Raw genomic sequence first — 24,905 nt, 5'->3', positions numbered from 1 at the left:
TGGACAGGTCTGGGAGACTTGGTTTCTGAGTTTAGGCAGAGAGTGGCGGGCAGGGTCAGAACAGCAGGAGGATCCCCTCACGCTGAGACGTGTTCGTAGTGGCCCACAGTACATTGTCCCAGAGACTTGCAGCAGTGTCCTTTACAACTTCTTTACCCAAATCGCGACGGACTGGCGGCATTATAACTGATCCCTGTCCAGGAGAGTGCGTTCTTCAGATTCAGCAAGTATACAGCCAATGTTTTTCCATGGACCTTCCTGCGAGAGCCATATTTATAAAGGTGATGACAACAGTTCAGATCGGATGGCTAAAAACGGACCAGTGCGGCATGACACCCAACACACTGTTGCCAGGACAGCAGTTGCGAGCTTTAGATGTCACGTAGGCACCAATCGCAAGTGGTTCCCCATGTGAGCAGAGAACCAATGTCTTGACTGGGAATCCATCGTTGACGTTGGAGAACATATCAGAGGGCATCTGTCCTCTATCTTGGAAAGCTATAGGATCAGAGGACAGGAATCTGCCTGTCATCCGTGGGGAAGCTGTTCTGAGAGAGGAGAATTATGCGACATGCCTAAAGAAGTGCTGCCTCATTTCGGTTGGTAGTTCTAGTTTTTCGAGAGTACTCCACGTTGTTTTCGGAAATGATAGTGAAGTGACTGGCCTCACGGCGAGTCGGACCTGGACGGTATGTTTAGACGAGAGCATGGATTCGCATTAGGTCATGGTTTCAGGTTTGATCTGGGAACGCGGTCGCAGACTCTGGGACAAGAGGCGGAGACCCATCGTTCGAGTCGTAGGAGCGCTGGCAGCAGCGCTGCAGGCTCCTGCAGCTGCATGGTGAGCACTTTGCAGCTCCAGCGCATTATAAACTTTACGGTGAATCCTTACTCTCCACAGAGAGCTGTTACAAACAGCAGCAGTCGCTGGTCAGTGCATGCATACCGTAAAAGCTTGCAACTTTGTAGTTCACAATCACTGTCAACCGAAGTATTTTCAGTCAGACAGCGGTATCCATATTGAAAGTAGGAGGCATAGTAAACTGTTCCACACTATGTAAGCGTAGGCTTCCGCGGCCGTTGTCTTCTTCAACAAAATTCTTCAGGGTATCAGACAGCATCGTCATAATTTAAAATGCGCCAACGTTTCGGCCAGCGTTGCAGAAACAAAATATCAGACATGCTCGGTTCTACCAAGGATGCAGTTGACAAACTACACACAGCTGCCGTGTATGAAATTGGTTGTGCGTATGGATTAGTCTACATAGGTGAGACGGGACGTCCGATTAGCACAAGGCTCTCGGAACATGAAAGATATATCCGCCTGAAACAACAGACTAAGTCAGCAGTGGTGGAACACCGAGGCGAGTGCGGGAAACCAATATTTTTTCAAGAAGCCCGCGTCCTGGCGAAACAGCCTCTCACTTTCAAAAGAAAGATTAGAGAGGCGATAGAAATAGCCAAAAGACCCGCCAACATGAATAGAGAGGACGGGTACAAGCTTCCGAGGTCTTGGCTGCCTGCAATAGCAGGACTACGGAGCGGCGGCAGAGCCGAGGCGGCCCATGCAGACACGCGGAGAGCCGCAGTAGTGGTCGCGAGCACACAAAGCAATGGCACGCCGCAGCCGGCTTCTGGACAGCATGGAAACAGTGTGACGTCACAGCCATCACCTGTTCGCTATTCGTCCGTCTCCTCCAATGGGGTGGATTAATATAAAGACCAATAGAAAACAGCTATTTCAGCCAATGACAGATAATAAAGGAAACACCAATAAAGCATACCTTTCACCCCTCCTCCTCCTCCTTTTACAGCCAATCAAGTAACGATACGGTTTTCTCGTGCAGCTATTTAAGGAACCAAGTGTGTTCATTTAGCAGTTAACGTAAGGCCCTGATGAAGGCTAGCTGCAACGCTGGCCGAAACGTTGGCGCATTTTAAATTATGACGATGCGGTCTGATACCCTGAAGAATTTTATTGAAGAAGTATTTCACACTACTGAACTTGGTCAACCATACATCAGTAGTACGTACTTTATTTCATTAAGTATGTGCTTGAACTATTTATTTCTGTTTATGTACGATGTCACTCTGTCTTTGTGTAATAAATCTTTCGTTATCTTGAATGTCGCCAACGGCCTAGCTGCAGTGGTGACACCCGTTTCCGTCAGATCACCGAATTTAAGCGCTGTCGGGCTTGGGGGTGGGTCACTGCCGGGTGTGGCGAGTGCTGTTGGCCAGCAGGGTGTAATCAGCCCTTGTGAGCCCAGCTGGGGAGCTACTTGATTCACCAGTAGCGGCACCTGTCACGAAAACTGACAATAGCTGGAAGAGCTGTGTGCTGACCACATGACCCTCCGTATCCGCATCTGATGACGCCCAAGGACTGAGTATGACATGGCGGACGGTCGGTACCGTTAGGCCCTCACGGCCTGTTCGGACGATGTCTGTTAATCTTGAATGTCACCTCTTATTTCAGAGGATACCATTCCATCTACATTTATTAATTCTGGTCATTTACGTGGGAAATAATAGGATTTCTTTTGGAGTGTAATACATTGTGTCTACTTTATTTTCACTGCTAGGGCCACAAAGCAGTCATCTGCATCTAAATCTTCCGTTGCGTTTCATAGTAGTGTAGCAGAAGATTAGTTTTGCACCGTAGAATATTTCGGAGCAGAAGTTAACTTATACCTTCCCACCAGACACTTCGTAATCTGAATAGCGGTAACATCCTCAACGCCAGCCTGCGCGCAACAGAGGGAATGTGAATGGCGAGTAAATAAGAAGAAGCGTATCCGGCATTCGTTTGCGTTTAGTGCCAAACTTCTGCTAATTAGTGACCAGTTCATATATACGACGACTTAGACACAGCGCTGGTGTTTGTTGCCTGCTTATTGAAGGGGCTATGTACTTTCTAGTGGATTGCCCTGGCTGTGTCCTAGCTAGGAGTGGATAATGTCTGCGAAAGGCTGCTACTGACAACCGGGCTATTTGTTCTCTGGTGTTCTGTGCTTCGAGACAGAGTTCAATGAATCGCGGCATTACACGTAACTCGAGAGAACGGTAACAATTTTGAACTTGCAACTCTTGCAAGATTCTTCAGCGGGAGACAAACGACGATGTACATAAGAGGTTACCAGTATTTTTAAAAACAATTCTCCATAAATATAACTTACTCATCATCGATTCTGTACACCATGTAGCGTGCGCTTGCCCCATGTCGAAAAACCTGAAAGAAAAAGAGTTCAGAATCAACTAAGGCAATGATTAAAATAACAGAACATTTACGGACAGTGAAACGAAAAAACAATCAGTTTCAGAAAATGGTTACTAAAGAGGTATTCTGAAAGCCGTTTTCTATGATTGTGACGACTTTTGGCATTTTGAACGCAGGAGATTTCCCTTTCTTGTAGAAACCTTTAGCTTGACGACCTCACTGGATCATGACAATCACGCTGTAGTCTTCATAATTTTTCTTGACAGTACACCGTTTACCGTTGAATCTAGTGACTTTGGTGACCACGAAATTGTATGAATACCACAAGAAACCTACTAGTTTGTATATACTAACAAACAAAGTGAAGTCGATGGTGATAAAGACTTGAAAGGGAAATAACGATCAGCTTAACGTTAGAATTGGGATAATTACACGTGTGGAAGCAAGTGTGCTTGTAAAGCGTAAGCAGTACAGTGATTTATGCACTGAGAGAGAGCGGGTATCTCAACCATTCCCGTTCGTTGGAGCCTGCGTGGGAATGCAGTAGGCATGGCAGTTCGCTATTAAGCAGTACCCCGTCATCAAAATGATTGTTTCTTAACATATATCAAAATTAGTGTAATATGATCAGATATACACAACTGGCCATTAAAATTGCTACACCAACAAGAAATGCAGATGGACAAATTATACTAGAAATGACATGTGATTACATCTTCACGCAATTTTGGTGCATAGATCCTGAGAAATCAGTACCCATAACAATAACCTCTGGCCGTAATAACGACCTTGATACGCCTGGGCATTGAGTCAAACAGAGCTTGGATGGAGTGTACAGGTACAACTGCCCATGCAGCTTCAACACGATACCACAGTTCATGAAGAGCAGTGACTGGCGTATTGTGACAAGCCAGTTGCTCGGCCACCATTGACCAGACGTTTTCAATTGGGGAGAGATCTGGAGAATGTGCTGGTCAGGGCAGCAGTCGAACATTTTCTGTATCCAAAAAGGCTCGTACAGAACCTGCAACATGCGGTCGTGCATTATCCTGCTGAAATGTACGGTTTCGCAGGGATCGAATGAAGGGTAGAGCTAATGGTCGTAACACATCTGAAATGTAACGTCCACTGTTCAAAGTGCCGTCAATGCGAACAAATGGTGACCGAGACCTGTAACCAATGGCACCCCATACAATGACGCCAGGTGATACGCTAGTATGGCGATGACGAATACACGCTTCCAATGTGCGTTCACCGCGATGTCGCCAAACATGGATGCGACCATCATGATGCTGTAAACAGAACCTGGATTCATCGGCAAAAAATGGCGTTTTGCCATTGGTGCACCCAGGTTCGTCGTTGAGTACACCATCGCAGGCGCTTCCGTTTGTGATGCAGCGTCAAGGGTAACCGCAGCCATGGTCTCCGAGCTGATATGATAGTCCATGCTGCTGCAAACGTCGTCGAACTGTTCGTGCACATGGTTCTTGTCTTGCAAACGTCCCCATCTGTTGACTCAGGGATCGAGACGTGGCTGCATGATCCGTTACAGCCATGCGGATAAGATGCCTGTCATCTCGACCGCTAGTGATACGAGGCCATTGGGATCCAGCACGGCGTTCTGTATTATCCTCCTGACCCACCGTTTCCATATTCTGCTAACAGTCATTGGATCTCGACTAACGCGAGCAGCAATGTTGCGATACGATAAACCGCAATCGCGATAGGCTACAATCCAACCTTTATCAAAGTCGGAAACGTGATGGTACGCATTTCTGCTCCTTACACGAGGCATCACAATAACGTTTCACCAAGCAACGCCGGTCAACTACTGTTTTCGTATGAGAAATCGGTTGGAAACTTTCCTCATGTCAGCACATTGTAGGTGTCGCCACCGGCGCCAACCTTGTGTGAATGCTCTGAAAAGCTAACCATTTGCATATCACAACATCTTCCTTCTGTCGGTTAAATTTCGCGTCTGTAGCACGTCATCTTCGTGGTGAAGCAATTTTAATGGCCAGTATTGTATACAAAAGTAAAATATCCTAAGACTGAAACCAGTACAATTAGAAGTTTACAGGGAAATTGAGTTTTGTTTCATAATTTTAGTTCCGCTAAAATACGAAAGCTACAAACCTAAAATTTTGATAGCATATGTGTTTGAGTAAGGAAGCAGACTCCTGTTTCATGATATTACGTATATTCCAAGTTATTAAGCTGTCAATAAGTTTAGAAGTTACTAAGTACAGTGTTGAATTGCAAGAGATTACTAGTAACACATTACGGATTGTCAAACCCTTCTGACTTACGTGATAGACTAATTATTTCAGCACCTTGTTTATTACATAAAGAAATAACGTTGTAGCAGTTTTCATGTTTCCAGTTATAACACGATGGCTATTTTTTTTTTTTTTTCAACATTCGATTGGTCGCCAAATGGAAACCACAGTGAAAATCAAACTTTGATATTTGTTATAATGTTGTGCCAACTTTCAATACCCTCGACATAGAAGGAAGCAACCTGTGATTTCCGCCAATTCCTTACGCCCGTCTGCAGCTAGCTGTCTGTGATGAAATGCTATTTGCATAGCCAGCGGTTCATGTGAGCCAAGGGATGAAAATCAGAGGGAGACAAGTGTGGGCTCTGTGGTGAGTAATCGAACACTTTACTTCGAAAACGTTGCAGGAACGTCTTCGTTGCACCTGCGATATGCGATTGAGAATTGTGAAGGAGGAAACGCATGACAGTTACGTTATGTGGGCTGTGTGAAATCAGGCGAAATCTCCCAACAGGCACATCACACTTGGCAGGAGACACTATTGTTCTAGGCATCTTTACGTGCCCGCTTTGCACTTAGAACTGAAAAGTGCGATGTGACGCTATAGACGGACTACTAGAGACACTGCGCAACACATATACACAAAGCTTCACTGGATTTCCTTTGTCATTTTAATTTCACGACCAATCAGAGGATGGAAAAAAATAGTCCTAGTAGTTCAAGGTACAGAGAGTTCTCAAATGGCACTTTTGGAGGTGAGAGTTTGCTGCAGTCCCACTTGAAAAATTACAGCTTTCAATTTTACAAGAGTAGAGGATTTTAAATAACTTCATTGTATCTAGAAAACATTCCCCTACTCGTTTCCCAATTGGAAGAGTAATTTCAAGTTGCTCATGATGCAAGAGGCTTTTGTTAGCCTCAAACAGAGGGCTTGATGTGTGGAAGTTGAGTGCTCCCTTTAGACATCCGTGCCAATATACTATATTCGAATCATTCTGGAGAAGCGCATTTAGTCGATACCTAGCGGTCGATGGGATCAAGCCAAACTGCTTGTACAATATGTCTGCACTAATATGCGCAAAGCTATGTATCACAAATATTGTGAACGCATGTACGGGATAGCAGTTTTTGTTAAAATAATATCGTATTGTAGAGAGGATAATGTTAATGATTTATAGTTGTTATTCGTCACTCTACACAACGTTTTTTCATTGATCAGTCGTCCAATATTTACGCTCCTTACACCAAGCGAGGCATAGTTTGGCATTTACCAGCGTGACGTGTGGCTTATGAGCAGCCGCTCGATCATGAAATCCAAGTTTTCTTATCTGCCACCTAACTGTCATAGTACTTGCAGTGGATCCTGATGCAGTTTGGAATTCCTGTGTGATGGTTTGAATAGATGTCTGCCTATTACACATCACGACCCTCTTCAACTGTCGCTGGTCTCCGTCAGTCAACAGACGAGGTCGGCCTGTACGCTTTTGTGGTGTACGTGTCCCTTCACGTTTCCGCTTCACTGTCACATTGGAAACAGTGGACCTAGGGATGTTTAGGAGTGTGGAAATCACGTGTACAGTCGTATGACACAAGTGACACCCTATCACCTGTCCATGTTCGAAGTCCATGGGTTGCACTGAGCGCCTCATTCTGCTCTCTCACGATGTCTAATGACTACTGAGGTCGCTGATATGAAGTCCCTGGTAGCAGGTGGCAGCACAATGCACCTAATATGTTTCTAGTGGTGTCCGGGTACTTTTGATCACACAGTGTATCACACGATGACCAGAATAAGGAAAAATCTGGCGTACAGGTAGAGCGTAACAAGTGAAGAAAGCCTTCTCCAATGAAATAGCTCTACTGGTATCAGATATTGATATGGAAATGTGGAAGAAATTCCTGAAAGTGTACACTATCTAGTCAAAATGATCTGGTCAGCTGTTAGTGTACATTAGTACACTCTGGTCACCATAAGAACAAACCTGATGCAAACAAACACAAATGCGACGATTGGTCAGCAGTCGAAGCTCTCGTACGCTGTTGTTGTTCCGCACTTGGAAGTGGGTCTAACTCACGTACACTCCTGGAAATTGAAATAAGAACACCGTGAATTCATTGTCCCAGGAAGGGGAAACTTTATTGACACATTCCTGGGGTCAGATACATCACATGATCACACTGACAGAACCACAGGCACATAGACACAGGCAACAGAGCATGCACAATGTCGGCACTAGTACAGTGTATATCCACCTTTCGCAACAATGCAGGCTGCTATTCTCCCATGGAGACGATCGTAGAGATGCTGGATGTAGTCCTGTGGAACGGCTTGCTATGCCATTTCCACCTGGCGCCTCAGTTGGACCAGCGTTCGTGCTGGACGTGCAGACCGCGTGAGACGACGCTTCATCCAGTCTCAAACATGCTCAATGGGGGACAGATCCGGAGATCTTGCTGGCCAGGGTAGTTGACTTACACCTTCTAGAGCACGTTGGGTGGCACGGGATACATGCGGACGTGCATTGTCCTGTTGGAACAGGAAGTTCGCTTGCCGGTCTAGGAATGGTAGAACGATGGGATCGATGACGGTTTGGATGTACCGTGCACTATTCAGTGTCCCCTCGACGATCACGAGTGGTGTACGGCCAGTGTAGGAGATCGCTCCCCACACCATGATGCCAGGTGTTGGCCCTGTGTGCCTCGGTCGTATGCAGTCCCGATTGTGGCGCTTACCTGCACGGCGCCAAACACGCATACGACCATCATTGGAACCAAGGCAGAAGTGACTCTCATCGCTGAAGACGACACGTCTCCATTCGTCCCTCCATTCACGCCTGTCGCGACACCACTGGAGGCGGGCTGCACGATGTTGGGGCGTGAGCGGAAGACGGCCTAACGGTGTGCGGGACCGTAGCCCAGCTTCATGGAGACGGTTGCGAATGGTCCTCGCCGATACCCCAGGAGCAACAGTGCCCCTAATTTGCTGGGAAGTGGCGGTGCGGTCCCCTACGGCACTGCGTAGGATCCTACGGTCTTGGCGTGCATCCGTGCGTCGCTGCGGTCCGGTCCCAGGTCGACGGGCACGTGCACCTTCCGCCGACCACTGGCGACAACATCGATGTACTGTGGAGACCTCACGCCCCACGTGTTGAGCAATTCGGCGGTACGTCCACCCGGCCTCCCGCATGCCCACTATACGCCCTCGCTCAAAGTCCGTCAACTGCACATACGGTTCACGTCCACGCTGTCGCGGCATGCTACCAGTGTTAAAGACTGCGATGGAGCTCCGTATGCCACGGCAAACTGGCTGACACTGACGGCGGCGGTGCACAAATGCTGCGCAGCTAGCGCCATTCGACGGCCAACACCGCGGTTCCTGGTGTGTCCGCTGTGCCGTGCGTGTGATCATTGCTTGTACAGCCCTCTCGCAGTGTCAGGAGCAAGTATGGTGGGTCTGACACACCGGTGTCAATGTGTTCTTTTTTCCATTTCCAGGAGTGTATTAGATATTTTAAGACAATGTAACTGTAAATGATGTAACAACAGCCATCAACGTTTTTCTTCATCATATTTTAGCTAATTAATTTTTATTTTAAATATCGTATACAGTTACAGTCTTTGAAAGCGACACTTGTGCACTGTTTGTCACACTGTTCATATGTACCGCGAAAATGGATGACAATGGCCCGTGCTACATAGTGAAACACGCTCGTGGAACACCGTTAATGGCTAGAAACATGTTGTTCTTAATGTTTCTCAAAATATTGCAGAGAAAAATGAACTTTGACGCTTGTTGCGAAAGATGATGTTACAAAAATAAGGAACGGATTTTTCCATGTAATATTGGCGCAGTTGGTAGCGTCGTTGTTTTACAATTATATAGGCTGGCGGGCGGTAATTCGAAACTCCGTATGATGAACGAATTTTTTTGTTCCGTTTGAATAACTAAACCATTTCAGCATGAAATTTATCGATATGTGGTTGTTGTGTACATAGTTCCGCGTAGTCAGAGCATACACAACTTTCCCACTAGAGAGCGCCCCGCTAAGCACAACAGCACAGGCGCAGCGCTCGACCGTCTCCACACTACGAGATGGCGCTGCCATAGAGACGGCCCAAATACTGCTTCCGCTGATCCGCGTATTAAAATGTAACGCAGACAATGAGATTGCTGTTCACGTAGAACCTTTTCTCCTCACGGATCACACTCGCGCAGTGATACATGAACGCGCGAGGTGTCATAACGAGTTTACAGACCTCCGATTAGTTAGTCTGCATTTGTCTGCACCAGTCTGTACCAGTCTGCATTTGTCTGCACCATTCTGTACCAGTCTGCATTAGTCTGTACCAGTCTGTACGAGTTCTACATTTGTCTATACCAGTACATAGTCAAGTTTCAGTCTGCGCCTAATAAGATTACCATATTCCTGGACATAGCCATGAAGATAAATGTATAGACACTTTTGTCAAGTATCAGAGATATATGTGAGAATAAGACTAACGTACCAATACCAAAGGAACTTCAGATTGTCAATTGTAAATAGCATCCAGAACAAAGTTAAGTAATTTTTATGCTTGTTATTATTTTAATAAATGTGTGTGAAAATTAATCAAGTTCTGTTTAAAATTGGTCCCCATCAATCTGCTACTCTAAGCGTGCAAGTGGCATTTCTATCATCTGACCTAACGGCAGAAGATAAACACGCCACAATAAGACCACGAGACATATTGCCGACACTTGCCTACTTCGTGAGAGCGACAAGTCAAATAATGTGATGGTGTGTGTATTGAAGGTCTTACAGTACGTACACCACAGTGGTTCAAAATGGTTCAAATGGCTCTGAGCACTATGGGACTTAACTACTGTGGTCATTAGTCCCCTAGAACTTAGAACTACTTAAACCTAACTAACCTAAGGACATCACACACATCCATGCCCGAGGCAGGATTCGAACCTGCGACCGTAGCAGTCGCGCGGTTCCGGACTGCGCGCCTAGAACCGCTCGGCCACCGCGGCCGGCACACCACAGTGGTAATTAATTCATACTTAACCACCATTTTTCAGGATAAACGCACGGCTTCCGGTTTCTGATTACATATCATGGCCAGAATTCTGGTTTTCATTGCAAATACACATTCTTAATTATCGATGTATTATGAAAGACTGTTACAGATTATGAAGTTAAGAAACGGTACATAACTGAATTTTTTGGAGATAAATGAGAAATCAAATACTCTTTGTTTGAATATGCCATTGTTTTATAGGACAGATGAGGTCTGTCACGAGCCAGAGTGATAAGCGTCTTAGAAGCTCGGAAAACAATTTTCATGGCGTCGAGCACACTGTACAAATGCTGAATTTTTCCAGTTGGCTATCTGAACACAATAGAATTGATCTGGAGCCAAGTTAAGGGTTTTGTCGCGAGAAATAACAATCTACCAAACTTATTGGAACTAATGCACGAAGCTTTGTGACGCGCCACTGGCGAACGATGGCGAAATGCAGAACAGCACGTCATAAAAGAGGAGGAGGGGGAAATGGGCACTTTTTCGTGACTTGGGGTTCTGTTTGTGCACTTTTTGGTGACTTGGGGTTCTGTTGTTGATCGCCTCGTTATCAGCGTAGTAGTATTGAAACGTACAGACTTCCTCGGAGTCCGAAATGGAAGAAGCTCAAAGAATACCAGACGACTGACTGTAATACCTTCAGTCGCTTGAATATTTAACTACATGGTGAAATCCCTGCAGTGCGCTTTTTTGTCGTACAGAGCTCATGTAGAAAAATTACCCTTCTTAGTCACGAATTTTCATCACTCTCGCTTTTAATTACAGTACTATGTTAGCTAAGATTGAGACCATGCTTTCCTTCAGATCACCTAAGAAGCGTATCGCCTGAGTTTTACCGTTATTTCCTTCTGTTAAAAAATTAAATAACATTCGAGGCTGTTTTGTTCTCTGCTCGTCTCTTCTTACGTCTTTACTACAGCTGTTCACATCACTGCAGGATAGTTGGACCGGCGGATGACCAGAGCTTTCCAAGTTAAATGCGCAGGTAAAGCTAATGTCCCCTATCATCGCTGAGTCGATGTATGCGTAACGCACAGGATGAAACGTATCCTCATTATCGTACTTGACTGTATTCGAAACCGATTGGCTTCTGTGAGACCTGAGTTTCTCCTGGCGTATACAACTTTCAAATAACTTCCGGGAATTCAGCCAGGTAACACTTTCAGCGACCGCCGATATTTCGGCGGGAGAACACCCCACCATTTTCAAGGCAAACTGCAACGGACAAGCGACGTACATGCAAATTTAAAACCTCGGTTCTCGGACCGAAGCAGGAATGATAACACACACACTGAACACCAGTGCCACCAAGTCAGAGCTATCGATAGTGAGACTATGAATTCGCAGGTGAGGTAGCATTGACTCTGTCCGTCTGTTTTTTGACAAGAGAGAGAGCCGGATTCCAAACAGAGTTTAAACTGAAACCTCCATCCCTGTTAGCGAGGTTGCTCGCTAATTTAATCTCAACTGCCTCCCTAATAACACTGTCCCAATAGCTGGACGTGCATGCCAATATCTCGGTGTTATTATATAACATGGGGTGACCAGTATCCAAGCAATGTTCAGCAATAGCAGATCTGACGCTGCAGAGGAGGTTAGGAGGGAGGCATGCCGTGTTTTGACTAGGGCTCGTCCACCCAAGAGTAATGTAACAGCAGCAGGGAGGGCTGCTTTGCGCTCTCTCAAAGTTGATCCTAGTATTGTTATTTTACCTGCGGACAAGGGCAATGCCACCGTTGTTTTAAATAAACATGATTATGTACAAAAGATGCAACGTTTACTATCTGATTCAGCGTATCGAAGAATCGATGCTGACCCCACAAAAAGCGCTGAGAGAAAGACCAACAGCCTCCTGAAGAAAAATAGTTTGTCGCAGGACATTATCAAGAGTCTTAACACCTATAGTGCTGTTCCCCCTAGGTTATATGGCCTTCCGAAGGTTCACAAGGAAGGGGTTCCTTTCCGTCCTATAGTGAGTAACATCGGCGCTCCGACATATCGTGTAGCCAAGCATCTTGCTTCTCTGTTGAGTCCACAAGTAGGTCGGTGTGAACATCATATCACGAACTCAGCTGATTTTTTACGTCGTTTGGAGGGACTGAGTTTGAAAAACTGTGATATTTTAGTGAGTTTCGATGTGGTCTCTCTCTGCACTCGTGTTCCTCTGTTTGATTCGTTGCGGTTAATTGAGGCCAGGTTTGGTGCTGAATTAACTAATCTCTTTCGGCATGTGTTGACATCCACTTACTTTTTATTTAATGACCAGTATTACGCGCAGACAGATGGAGTTGCGATGGTTAGTCCGTTGTCTCCTGTGATCGCAAATTTGTTTATGGAAGACTTCGAGGAACGTGCAATGGAGTCGGCGCACTTGGAAACCCGCCTGTTTCTTTAGATACGTTGATGATACCTTCGTTGTTTGGCCTCACGGTAGGGAGAATTTGAATGTATTTGTAGAACATCCGAACTCGATCCACCCGAACATTCGTTTTACGATGGAGGTGGAAGAGGATGGTTGCCTTCCCTTTCTTGACGTGTTGGTTAAGAGGAAGGATGATGGATCATTGGGACATGCAGTCTACAGGAAACGTACTCACACCGACTTGTACTTACAGGCTAATAGTTGTCACCATCCGGCTCAGCGTGAAGGGGTACTTCGTACCTTGGTACACAGGGCACATGTCGTTTCTGACGCTGAGACTTTGCCAGCTGAGCTGTCCCACCTTGAAGTTACATTTCGTCAAAATGGTTATAGTGATAGACAGATTGAACGTGCGTTGCGCTATCGACCAGTTGTACATCGGGTGATTGATGATAATTCTGAGTCAACACCTAAGTCTACTGCCTTTTTGCCTTACGTAGGAAACACGTCCAACAAGATCGGTCGTATTTTACGGAAATGCGATGTGAAATATGTTTTCCCACCTCCATCTAAAATTAGAGCACTTTTGAGTTCCGTTAAGGATGATCTTGCACTGCGTAAGGCGGGTGTATATCGTATTCCTTGTAGCTGCGGCATGGCATATATTGGTCAAACAATCAGGACCGTGGAGGACCGATGTACTGAGCACAAACGGCACACACGATTACAGCAACCAAATAGGTCTGCTATTGCCGAACATTGCTTGGATACTGGTCACCCCATGTTATATAATAACACCGAGATATTGGCATGCACGTCCAGCTATTGGGATAGTTTTATTAGGGAGGCAGTTGAGATTAAATTAGCGAGCAACCTCGCTAACAGGGATGGAGGTTTCTGTTTAAACTCTGTTTGGAATCCGGCTCTCTCCCTTATCAAAAAACAGAGGGACAGAGTCAATGCTACCTCACCTGCGAATTCATAGTCTCACTATCGATAGTCTGACTTGGTGGCACTAGTGTTCAGTGTTTGTGTTATCTTTCCTGCTTCAGTCCGAGAACCGAGGTTTTAAATTTGCATGTACGCCGCCTGTCCGTTGCAGTTTGCCTTGAAAATGGCGGGGTGTTCTCCCGCAGAAATATCGGCGGTCACTGAAAGTGTTACCTGGCTGAATTCCCGGAAATTATTTGAAAGATTGGCTTCTGCTCCAGGTTAAACGAAATCCAATGAGGCTCCAGCAAACTCGTTCAAATGGCTCTGAGCACTATGGGACTTAACATCTATGGTCATCAGTCCCCTAGAACTTAGAACTACTTAAACCTATCTAAGCTAAGGACATCACACAACACCCAGCCATCACGAGGCAGAGAAAATCCCTGACCCCGCCGGGAATCGAACCCGGGAACCCGGGCGTGGGAAGCGAGAACGCTACCGCACGACCACGGGATGCGGGCCAGCAAACTCGGAAGAATACATAGTGTACTGCTTACATGAAGTTAATTCTTATGATGAACGGAGTGTAGCAGTGTGACTAGGCTTCGCCTTTATGACGGTTTGAACTCTGGAGAGGTCACTTTCAATCAGGTGTCCGAATATCTGTGGAGGAACGGCACGCCATTCTTCCTCGACAGCCGAAACCAGAGAAGTCAGTAATGTTGGACGCTGGAGTCTGAAGCGAAGGCGACATTTTAACTGGGTTTAGATCTGTCTAGACTCTCGGTAGGTCAGTTTATTTCAGGAATGTTATGACTCACAAGGCCAACGGCTTACCGCAGTTGTAACACCGCTTCCCGTCAGTTAAGCGATGTCGGGCTGAGCTAGCACTTGGATGGCTGTTGGCAAGCGGGGTGCACTCAGTCCTTGTGAGGCAAACTGAGGAGCTACTTGATTGAGAAGTAGCGGCTCTGGTCTCGTAAACTGACGTACGTTGGGAGAGCTGTGTTCTGACTACATGCCCCTCCATATCCGCATCCAGTGAGGCATGTGGGTGAGGATAACACGGCGGCCGGTCGGTACCGTTGGGCCTTCCAAGACCTGTTTGGACGGAGTTTCTGTGGTTAACAAGCCATTGCCTCACTGATGCTGCTTCATGATAGGGAGCATTGTGAAGCTGATACAATCATAGTTTCCGAGCTATTCTTCTACTGAAGGAAGAACAAAGTGCTGTAAAATGTCCTTCTGCATTTATCGTTTCCATAAGTGGACTAAGAAGACCACAGCCTAGCCACAAAAGGCAACCCCCACACCGTAACACCACCAACTCTTGAATCGGATTGCCACAGGGTGCAGTGTGATTTATCATTGAATATCGCACGTTTCCGGTCATCCAATGGCGTCGCACTTTTTCACCACTTGAAGTACGGCTTAGCTATGACTACAGAAATGTGCGCCTCATTCAGAGCTGCTCGAACACTGTACTCCATTCTTTTCGTCTCCTTATGCACTGCCATTGCCCTAGCTGGACTATCAGAACTTTGGAAATCACGAGGGATTCCTTCCGCTGGTTTCAGGCGATTTTTTGCAACTATTCTGTGCAATGCTTACCGTCCGTCTGTGGGGGAAAGTGTGGTACTTGGAGGATAGTGTACCTAAGGACACATATTTCTTGGTCGGTATTTCAGTCTAGTGACGGATTTCACAGTCACATAAAAGACTGCGCCCTAGAGACTGCCGCAAGCAGTTTCCAGCACTTCCTAGTGTTTTTGTTATTGTGAGACATGAGGTTCAGAGGGTGTGTTTTTCGCAGCGTTTATAAATATTACGAGGTCTCCATTTATGTGCTCATTTAAGTGCCTTATAATACAGGGTTATTCTAAATGATGGACCCATTTTCAAAACTTAGTATTTAGTCAGTCAAGTACAAATCCAAAATGAACAAGCTTTATACCAATGAAAAGAGGGAGTTTCAAAGTTGCTTTTCACAATATTTGATATCAATTTAATTAAGTTAATATATTATAATTAATTAGTTTTTAACAATTATTTAATGATTAGAAACGTGATAAATGTTATAAATGTTCAACGTGGCCACTGTTGACTGCACGGCAAACATTGATGCGGTAACCAAACACGTCCCACACACGATAAGGTGTATCTGCTGTTCCTGAATACACGCCAGAGGTGATCCGGTTTTGCAGATGGTTCAGAGTGGTTGGTATAGGCGGGACGTAAACAGCTTCCTCCACATAACCCCATACGAAATAGTCGCAGGGTGTGAGATCAGGAGATCTCGGTGGCTGGAAGTGCAGAACCAGGTGCTCAAGTCCCCTGCAACTAATCCAATGCTGAGGAAAGGAGTCATTCAAAAAGCTTCGTACGTCACGCTGCCAATGGAGCGGAGCTCCATCCTGTTCGAAAATGAAGTCCTGGGAATCTTCCATAACTTGAGGGAACAGCCATTGTTCCAACATATCCAGGTACATGATTCCCGTCACAGTTCTTTCCACACAGGATACAGCACAGAACTCCTTGATCTTCAGGAGTCTCTTTTGTCTTGCAACGGCGAATGTAGGTTTCCCAAACCCCACATGCGAACTTTGTGTCTGATGACTTTTCCACTAGGGTGGAACGTCGCTAAAAATTACACGTTGTGGAAATGCATCATCCTCCTTCCTTGCTAGCACGTAATCACAAAATGCGAGACAGTTCTCTTTGCCATTGGGGTTGAGAGCCTGTACAAGTTGTAATAGGTAGGCCTTGTACAGCAAACGCCATCTCAGAACTTTCCATACAGTTGGTTGGTGTATTCCAAGTTCTGAAATAGTTCTATTGGTGGACTTACTGGGATTGTGCAAAAAACTTTCTCGAATCCGTCGGACATCATCCTTTGACAACCGCGGTCGGCCTGTGATTTTCCTAGACCATTTAAATTGCTTAATCTAACGGCTAATGCTTTTGCGAGTTGGTGGTTGAATACCGAATTTGGTACGAAATGTCCGCTGCACTGCAATTTGCGACTCACTTTTCGCGAACTCAAGAACGCAGAAAACCTCGTGCTCCACAGTCGCCATCTCGCTCACAACTGACAGTAAATGGAAATGTCGTGTGGCTAGGGCCTCCCGTCGGGTAGACCGTTCGCCTGGTCTTTCGATTTGACGCCACTTCGGCGACCTGCGCGTCGATGGAGATGAAATGATGATGATTAGGACAACACAACACCCAGTCCCTGAGCGGAGAAAATCTCCGACCCAGCCGGGAATCGAACCCGGGCCCTTAGGATTGACAGTCTGTCACGCTGACCACTCAGCTACCGGGGCGGACACAACTGACAGTGAAACGGAATGACGGCCCTATTGCCACGTGAACTCTACCGGCCGCTTCTAAAACTATCACCGCCCGCCCGCTGCCGCCCGCCAAAAACTTTGAAACTTCCCGCTTTCATCGGTAAAAAGCTTGTTCAGTTTGGATTTGTACTTGAATACAAAGGAATTTTTGAAAATGGGTCCATCATTTAGAATAACTCTTTACATTAAAGATGTTTTGAGGATATTGTTCATTCTTCGGTTACACAATTTTATGGTGAGTAAAATTCAATATATCTTTAAAAAGGGTTACATAACATGGGGATGTTTCCAGAATGAGATTTTCACTCTGCAGCGGAGTGTGCGCTGATATGAAACTTCCTGGCAGATTAAAACTGTGTGCAGGACCGAGACTCGAACTCGGGACCTTTGCCTTTCGCGGGCAAGCGCTCTACCAACTGAGCTACCCAAGCACGACTCACGCCGCGTCCTCACAGCTTCACTTCTGCCAGTACCTCGTCTCCTACCTTCCAAACTTTACAGAAGCTCTCCTGCGAAACTTGCAGAACTAGCACTCCTGAAAGAAAGGATATTGCGGAGACATGGCTTAGCCATAGCCTGGGGGAAGTTTCCAGAATGAGATTTTCACTCTGCAGCGGAGTGTGTGCTGATATGAAACTTCCTGGCAGATTAAAACTGTGTGCAGTACCGAGACTCGAACTCGGGACCTTTGCCTTTCGTGGGCAAGTGCTCTACCAACTGAGCTACCCAAGCACGACTCACGCCGCGTCCTCACAGCTTCACTTCTGCCAGTACCTCGTCTCCTACCTTCCAAACTTTACAGAAGCTCTCCTGCGAAACTTGCAGAACTAGCACTCCTGAAGGAAAGGATATTGCGGAGACATGGCTTAGCCACAGCCTGGGGGAAGTTTCCAGAATGAGATTTTCACTCTGCAGCGGAGTGTGTGCTGATATGAAACTTCCTGGCAGATTAAAACTGTGTGCAGGACCGAACCTCGAACTCGGGACCTTTGCCTTTCGCGAGCAAGTGCTCTACCAACTGAGCTACCCAAGCAGGACTCACGCCCCGTCCTCACAGCTTCACTTCTGCCAGTACTTCGTCTCCTACCTTCCAAACTTTACAGAAGCTCTCCTGCGAAACTTGGTGATGGTTAAGCCATACTCCATCAGTTGTGCACCATTCTATACCTTGAAACGGAATGTCGTTTTACCGTGGAGCACTTGATATTCGCAAATTAGCTGAGTCTCTGTGATGTCTCAACATCTACCCGTCTCGAAAAACCAAATTTTTGTTAGCCACCAATAACTACATTTTCAAATGGTTTTTAACTTGTAACTGGTTTCTGCTAATACGTCTTCTTATTTTGACTTTACTTACTGATTATTGGCGTGTAGCAGAGTAGTAATGTAATAAACAGGCTATTAAATGCAGTGTTAGCAAGATCTTCTCCATTGCAACACTTTGAAATGTGAATGGTGTGATGTCACATATCGATGCCATCCCGTGGAAGTCACATTTAGCAATGGAACTGCAGGTTTCCGTATGATGTCGACAGTGCTCGTGCAGGATCTGACGGACCAGTGGTGCGTACCCACTGAGCCACGCCTCTAGCGGCTCTGCACTACGTGCGCCCTCTGTCGCTGCAATATAAGATGGTTAGTTCAATTCTTTTATCTTAGCGGCTCGCGCATGCCCGCCCAGACGCGGGAGATTGCTGCGTTGCCAGTTGCACGCGCCAAGAAAAGCAGCGCCGTAGTATAGTATAGTTCGCAAACTTACGTTTAGGGTGGAGCGTGCAGTTTATGGAGTAAAGCCACCACTGCCGCATTAACCCTTTCGCTGCTTCAGAGACGTGCTCCCTGCATTCCGCACTGTGCGCGATTTTGTCATCACTGCACTGCTCGCCTGTGCAGACACATGGTGTTCCGACTGCTTTAACACACTTATCATTCGATGTCACAAAAACTATTTGGCCCAAAAATTTAATTTTTACACATCTTCTTGACTGATACCTTTCCTCCCATAAATGACTTTATTTTGTTTCGATGTTCAACGCAGTTATTGTGCAGCATTAAATGTAGTAAACCATTGCACGACATTTTGAAGAGTTTGCAGAGGTAAAAATCCACAGCGTATACTTTCCGTACGGTCGATTTTAGTTGCCACTAGAAATTTCAAAAAATTACAATCAAACGAATAAAATTCATGAAGTAAGACACTTCGATATTGTTTTTAAATAAAGAAAAAACTAAGTATCAAACAAGATTTGAACTCGAAATCTTTTACTTAACAGCCAAACACCTTAACCATTACGCTAACGCAGCTCGTCATTCAACAGAATTCCTGGAGTACTTTAAACAATCAAGCAAAATACCGACAAACACTGTTGGTATGACTATGAATTACTCACGTTTCGTCGAATTACAATAGGAAATAAACAATTACCGCTGTTCTTTATTGCGAAAAAGCGGTTAGTGAGAATGAATTTCCTTGCTATTGCCTGGATTAGGAGGCTTATTGCTTGTTTGGTTTAATTAATTAATAGAATATGAAACAGTTGGCATAAAGAATGTTTTTTCCAAACTTTCTTTTATAGAAAGTCTGATATCAGGACATTGCTTTTGTTCAATTACTTTATTTATGACTGAACGTTTCTAAAACTGAAGACACTCGTCCGTCCTCTGCACTGCAGTCAAGCTCTGGCAACGTCGTTCTCTGTTCATTGGCTGACTGTGTTTTGTGACGTCAGATGTGCAGAACGAACCTAAACTTGGCCGCCGTCGTAAATGACGCGCACTTTAGCAGCAGCCGCACTGCGCACTCACACTTGGAGTCCCTTCGCCACGTCTCCATCATTCGTGCTCAGATCAGAGAACCTCATTTTTGTTGCTGTTGTAACAGTTGGACTTATTTCTTGCTGTATTATTTATAATGAGTCTTCGTACTCTGGAGAAATTAAAATACAATAAAACTTCTGTTAACTTGTTTGCTAATCGTTTCTGCTCCTATTAAGCTTTCCTACAACGACAGTTGTGACATCACTTTGTAGCCCGCCTGTCCTTACCATTGTGTATAAAGTCGTGCACAACAGATAAAATAATTATTCCTAGATAGCTAATCACGTATTGGAACAGTTCTTCAGAAATGGAAAAACCCTACGTTTCCAGACAAAATTTTCTAGTTTCACAAAAAGACTGCAGCACACTTAAAATGAAAGACATTACTTCAAAATAGAATAAGAATACATGTTAAACTTCTACTGTAGATGCAAAAGCTTCAAAAGAGTTATTTATTAATTTACATGTCAAGTTCGCAGGACCAAACTGAGGAGCAAATCTCCAAGGTCATGGAATGTGTCAGTACATGAAATTACAACATAATAGTATTAATAGATAAAATAAAATGTTTATGAACCCGAAAAGAGTCAAGCTATAAGTTTAAATAAACGCAATCAACCATACAACAAGAATCAGCTTAATTTTTCAAGGAACTCCTCGACCGAATAGGAGTGACCCATGAGGAAACTCTTCAGTTTCGATTTGAAAGCTCTTGGATTACTACTAAGATTTTTGAATTCGAGTGTACCTTACTGAAGATGAATGCAGCAGTATACTGCACAACTTTCTGCATAAGAGTTGAGGAAGTCCGATCCAAATGTAGGTTTAATTTCTGCCGATTGTTAACTGAGTGAAAGCTGCTTATTCTTGGGAATAAGATAATATTGTTAACAAGGAATGATCGTAAGGAATATATATATTGAGAGACCAATGTGAAAATACGCAGACTCCTGAACAGGGGTCGAGAAGAGGTTCGTGAACTTACACCACTTATTGCCCGAACCGCCCGTTTCTGAGCCAAACTTATCCTTTTAGAATGGGAAGAGTTACCCCAAAATATAATACCATACCACATAAGCGAATGAAAATAAGCAGACTAATTTTCGTGTCGAAGGATCACTTACTTCATATACCGTTCGAATAGTAAAAATGGCAGCATTAAGTCTTTGAACAAAATCCTGAACGTGGGCTTTCCACGACAGTTTGCTATCTGTCTGAACACCTAGAAATTTGAACTGTTCAGTTTCACTAATCATATGCCTATTCTGTGAAATTAAAACGTCAGTTTTTGTTGAATTGTCTATTAGAAACTGTACAAACTGAGTCTTACTGTAATTTAGCGTTAGTTTATTTTCTACAAGCCATGAACTTATGAACTGAACTATTCTAAACCGAGCCAATGTTGCACACAACATCCTTTACTACCAAGGTAGTGTCATCAGCAAACAGAAATATTTTACAGTTACCTGTAATACTAGAGGGCATATCATTTATATAAATAAAAAACAGGAGTGGCCCCAACACTGATCGCTGGGTCACCCCCCACTTGACCGTACTCCATTCAGACCCCACATCACAGCCATTCTCAACATTGTGAATAATGACCTTTTGCCGTCTGTTGCTAAAGTAATAGATGAACCAGTTGTGACCAACTCCCCGTATTCCGTAATGGTCCGGATTCTGGAGCAATATTTTGTGATCAACACAATCAAACACCTCAGTTGAATCAAAAAATATGACTAACGTTGGAAATTGTTTAACCCATGCGGTACCTCATAGAGAAAAGAGAATATAGCACTTTCAGTTGTTAAGCGACTTCTAAAGCCGAACTGTGCATTTGATAGTAAATCGTGTGATATAAAATGATCAATTATCCTCACATACACAGGTACAACACTCTCGCCTACATGAGGTGCGCTTTGCTTTGATTTAGCTGTGGTCGTTCCCCTGCTTTTCGACTTCACATCACCATCAGTCGATTTTGGCAGCTTTAGAAGAATCGAAATGATGGATTTGTTATGCACATGACATCCAGTGACTAGTTCACGCATGAAGTCAGCGAGCTCACCCGGACGACGCATGTGCTGTTACTGCTACGCCACTGACAACACAGTACACCCCGCCTCCTTCTATACTGACGAGTCCGCCTGTAGTGTCGTCTAGTTGTCAGTTCCCCAGTGCACGGGGATGTCCGGATACTTTTGATCACCTAGTGTATCTGGATTACTACACTTTATGGGAGTGAAGTGTGGACCTTAGGAATCTAGTGAAGAATGAACTGTAATGTGGACCTATCGAAGAATGCTAAGAAGTGTACAGATCAAGTCCGAAACAACAAGTACTAAATCGAAAGGGGAGCACGGAAGTTTTGGAAGACACTCACCAGAAAAAGACAAAAAGTTCGTGGGACGTCTGCTATGGCATCCATCACCAGTTAGCTTGGCGCGTGAGGGAGCAGCGCAGGGGAAAATACCGGGGCAGAGAAAGAACAGAATATATAAAACAAACTATGGAGGATGTTTGGGAAAGCAGTTACTAAGGAATGAAGAGATTACCGTCATATGGGAAAAGGTGGTGGGCAGCATCAGATCAGTGCAAACGCTGCTGACTCAAAAAATTTCTGATTATACAGTCAGTTCCACAACAAAGTGTACGCCATAATTTTAAATGTAACGTCCGCAGCGATATCTCTCGTAATAGTCTCGAATCTGTAATCAATGCGATTTTGCATAGTGTGCAGATAAACAGTGTGAGACGTGATTTTTTTTCGGTTGCAGTTTAAAACGAGTGCAAAATATCTGGAGCGTCACGAGGCAGTGTTCTTTGTAAATCATCCAAAGGGGCCAAAAGCTTTCACATGGAGCTGCGGCAAAGCTCCTTAGAAAATCAAAGACATTCGTTGCGATGTGGGTCAAAAGATATTTAGAGATTGTAAACGCGGATGATTTACTGGAGAGAGGGCTAACGCTGAAATATGTGCAGTATTTATCAAAAATGCCTTCTGAGATCCTTTAAGAAGCTATTTGGCTCGGCAAACTGGGTGCTTCAAGAGGAGACATCGCAGCCGTCTCTATATAGCGTGGACGACTCAATGGGGTGTCCACGATGGATTGGCGTCCAATGTCTCCGGATGCAAATCCGATAGTAAATATCTGCTCGGATAATAAGATGAAGTCCGAATCAAAGCCAATATATCAGCTGTTATACAAAATCAGGACGATATGGAGATCGTTACCGAGCGGATTGCAGAAAATCTCGTGAAAAGCATACCAAAAAGGTGCCAAGGTATAATCGATAATGACGGCGATTGGATTTACTATTAGATAATTGTACAACTAGTAATAACATGTGTTTTCATGTAAACATATATTTAAAATAGTGTCTTTTATTTCACACAGATAACGGCGTACATTTTCTTGTGGAACTGAATGTATATGAGCTTTGATTCAGTTTCAAGCAAGGAATCATAGACAACAACGTGCCGTTTACGCAGTAAAACTTCTGAATGGACAACATCGAATGAGAAAACCTGATAACAGTTGTTACATTTGCTTCGGTCCTTTCGTTGAAATACTGTCTAGTTACGGAACATTACCATTAAAACAAAAGGATGATCTGGAAAATAATATCTATAATGAGCAATTAAATGCAGTATCGAGAGCTAAAACTTGCAATATAATTGCAGCATTCTAATTAAAGTAAGGCTGTAAATTTCTAGTAGTTCACATAAGCTTTCTATAGTATTTCTTTTGTTATATAAATCTGATCCACTTTAGTCACGAGCATCTTCACAGAACTCGTAAAATTAATGTAGCAATAACAATATAATTAATATTACCACTCATGTACGATATTACAGCATAATGTTAAATCATTTAATTTCATTTCACTTAAAATAAGTGTACATTCTGAGTTACTTTTTACCTAATAGAAACGACGTTCCGTCAGAATCATGGAATACAACTGGTAATAATCAACTGCTACTCGAAACCTTTAAAAAGGAAGAACAATCTCATCTTATGGTAAAATATTTGTATGGATAGAGTTTATTTTGGTATATCTTCGATACATAACAGTAAAGCCCAGGTCTTATAATTCCAACAATCTGGAATAAAAATAAAAACGTAAAAAAGTGGTGGACACTTATGTGAGCAAATTGATTGATGTAGAATCTTCGTAAAACTAGCATGTTTGATTATTTGTTTAATTTTTACATTTATATTTACTTATATTTCATTACATGCGGAAGACATATTTTAAGACGATAAAAATATTATGATACAATTCACTGCACAATTATATATCAAGTACGAATACGAGAATTCAAAAATGAGTATTTCAGTGCGGGCGCTCTGTTCTCTGCAGTGCAAACGCAGAGATATGCGAAGTAGCGGTGGACTTGCGTGGGCAGCATGAAGGTAAAAATATACTTACGTGTGAGATAATTCCCCACATTATCGGATTTTTCTGTTTTAGTTTCCCGAAAGATGAACAAAGAACCAAAATATGGCTCCAGAAAGTAAATAGGAGGATAATCAAATATGGCTCTGAGCACTATGCGACTCAACTGCTGAGGTCATCAGTCGCCTAGAACTTAGAACTAATTAAACCTAACTAACCTAAGGACATCACACACATCCATGCCCGAGGCAGGATTCGAACCTGCGACCGTAGCGGTCACGCGGTTCCAGACTGAAGCGCCTTTAACCGCACGGCCACACCGGCCGGCGGAGGATAATCGTCCATACATAATATTCAAAAATATACTTTACAGAAGAATGTTTTAATAGGGATATTCTGATAATGCTTGTAACGATTTCTCTAGGGGTGACTAATTTTTTGCCCGGTGAGTTTAATATGCATCTAGCACAACTAAT

At 44.2% G+C, this 24,905-nt stretch overlaps 1 protein-coding gene across 1 annotated transcript in view; it reads right to left on the bottom strand.

The window, feature by feature from the left end:
* The window catches only part of LOC124616602 (venom dipeptidyl peptidase 4-like), a 318,997-nt gene that overhangs the window by 211,880 nt on the left and 82,212 nt on the right, over positions 1 to 24,905 (bottom strand). The gene's annotated exons all lie outside the window — the stretch shown is intronic.

The sequence above is a fragment of the Schistocerca americana genome, chromosome 5 (assembly GCF_021461395.2).
Source record: "Schistocerca americana isolate TAMUIC-IGC-003095 chromosome 5, iqSchAmer2.1, whole genome shotgun sequence".
Lineage (NCBI taxonomy): Eukaryota > Metazoa > Arthropoda > Insecta > Orthoptera > Acrididae > Schistocerca > Schistocerca americana.
The sequence above is the reverse complement of the archived record's forward strand: the minus strand, read 5'-3'. Positions and strand labels throughout refer to the sequence as shown.